The following is a 2,460-nucleotide window of genomic DNA, read 5'->3' as shown; positions in this document are numbered from 1 at the left end:
AGAGGGGTGGCTACACCCATGTCCTTTGTCCAGTTTCACACCAGAGCAGGAGCAAATGGCTCCTGCAACCGGTTTGGTCTGGACTATGCACAGGGACACCAAATGTGCCCCCAGTGCAGACATCAAAGCACTCTGAGAGTGCACCCACCCAGCCCCAATACACTAAAGCCTGTCTGGGCGGTAGTTACACCTCCCTGTGACAGGAAACCTATTTTCAGGCCTTCCTCTGCTCGAGTTTCGTCCAGCAGCAGGAGGGCAGACTCGTGTCTGTGGCTGGCAGCATCCATTTTGTGATGCCCAGGTCGAGAAAGCTGGTACTGAGTGTACCGGCGTGTCACATATGTCCCTTTAGGAGGGTGGAATCATACATCCCCTGACAGTTACTGGCGGGGAGGTATGATTCCAAGGTGTTTGACACCAAACACGACATGTTTCCAAGAAGCCATTTTAAAGTTAGCATTTACCGCGAGGTTATAATGCACTTAAATATATATGGTTGGCTGCATCCCAAACAACCCCGGAGAATAGGTTCTGAAGGCTGCAGAGGGGCTCTGCTCATGCATGGGCACCCTCTCACATAAAACCCAACACCCTGCCTTCAGGATTGATAAGGCCTGCCATAGGGGTGACTGATAGTTTTATATGTGCAGTGATATAGGATAGATATAGTGAACCTATATCTAAGTAAGGGGTGCATGCACCACCTTATACAGGCTGCAGTGGCAGACCTGTGGTGTAATTTTGAATGGTCTCTCAGGGTTGGCATAATACCTGCTGCAGCCCCTGGGAGGCATCTTGGGTACCTATGCCCTAGGTACATAGTATACCATATGCTACTCACACTTACGGGTCTCAAGGCGCTGGGGGCCATTGTGGAAATTAAGTGAGCTATTGCCCAGAGTCACATGGTGCTGAGCTGAGCTGCTGCCGGAGCCAGGGATCGAACAGTGAGCACTGTGCTCCAAAGTCAGCTGCCCTGGCCTCTGCACCACACCTCTGGTGAGTATGGGGCAAGGTCCAAGGCAGCACAAACAGGTCACCTCGGGCAGCATTTAGAAGATCGGGTGCAGAGGTGCTTTTCAGCATCAGGTGCCTAATGTTAGCCATTGGGGATCGGTCAGGCTGAACCAGCAAGTGGGCACAACTCTCACAATGCTCAGGGACATGAGGACACCTTAGATCCTCTTCTCCAGGAGCAACGGGTTTAGAGGTGTGTTAAGGCATCGGGATTTTCTTACTGGGTCACTCGCAAGGGCTGCGTAAAGAGGATGCAGGCAGCGTTGAGGTGTCCCTTCCTGGCACACCCAAGGTGGGTTTCTTACCTGGAGGGCTGGGGGACCACGCTAGCACCATTGGCCCATGTCAACTCAGGTTTGGAGTGACGGGTGCAGTGGTGCTGGTAGGTGTTGGGTTTATGCGATCTTGTAGTCCTCTCAGTTTTTTCATGGGTACTTGCAAGGTACAGGGGAACAGCTCTACTGCTCCACTGGAGTCCCAGGATCTTGGAAGAAGTGCTAGCAGTCCTCCAAGGCTTTTGGAGGCACAGCAGTGTACAGGTTGAGTCAACAGCAGACAGGCTGGTAGGCTTGACACCAAGTCAGTTGCTTCTTTCAGTTATTGCTTTTCGTGGCTCTTCGGCCCTTCTTCTTCTGGTCAGTAGGATCTAATCTCCTGGTGCTAGGAGATCCTCTAAATACTATATTAAGAGGCATTAGAGGAGTATAGGGTAATAGCCAATGGGCTACTTACCCCTGGGGTCACTATGCCCCCTATATGACCACTTCCTGCCGGACTTTGGCACAGCCCTGTCCCAGAGTTCCCAATCATGCCATCACAAAGATGGCAGACTTTGAAAAGTAATATCCATTTCATGTAGCCCACCTTAGGGGTGGTACTAGCCTTGGAGTGGGCATGCCTATCTGACTACTAATTTTCCCTCCTATTAAGGTGCCAAATGTTAAGCTCACCTGAGGTGTCCGCAGGGACGAGAGGCAGGAGGTTGATGACTAGTTCCCAACTTCCCTCTACCACCAGTCCACCCAACAAGGTCAAAGTAGCACTAATGTATAGGGGGGAGAGGGGAGACAAGGGAAGGAGAAGGTAGAGGAAGGTCCAACACACGTCCAGCACCAAGGAAGCACCACTGGAGACTTGCTGAAGATCCTGGAAATCTCCCTACTTCCACTTGTGTCCACATATGAAAAAGGTGTAAGTTAAAAGCAATACTTCCCCGGGCAGGTTGGGAACGTAAATGCAAGGTGGCAAATGAGGAAATGATACTTTCTTAGGTTGTTGTCAGAACAACCTTCTTTAAGGATAAGGAAAACCAATAATGCAGCCACCTATTCTGTAGAGCCTACAGACTTCACTGGAATCATGTAATAGGGTAAGAGAGATTAAGATCCCCCGTAAACTCCTTGCTTAGGAGTAATCAGCTCCTATGCTCCTTACATCAGGAGT

The sequence above is a fragment of the Triturus cristatus genome, chromosome 6 (genome assembly GCF_964204655.1).
Source record: "Triturus cristatus chromosome 6, aTriCri1.1, whole genome shotgun sequence".
NCBI classification, from domain to species: Eukaryota; Metazoa; Chordata; class Amphibia; order Caudata; family Salamandridae; genus Triturus; species Triturus cristatus.
Note: the sequence above shows the minus strand (reverse complement) of the source record.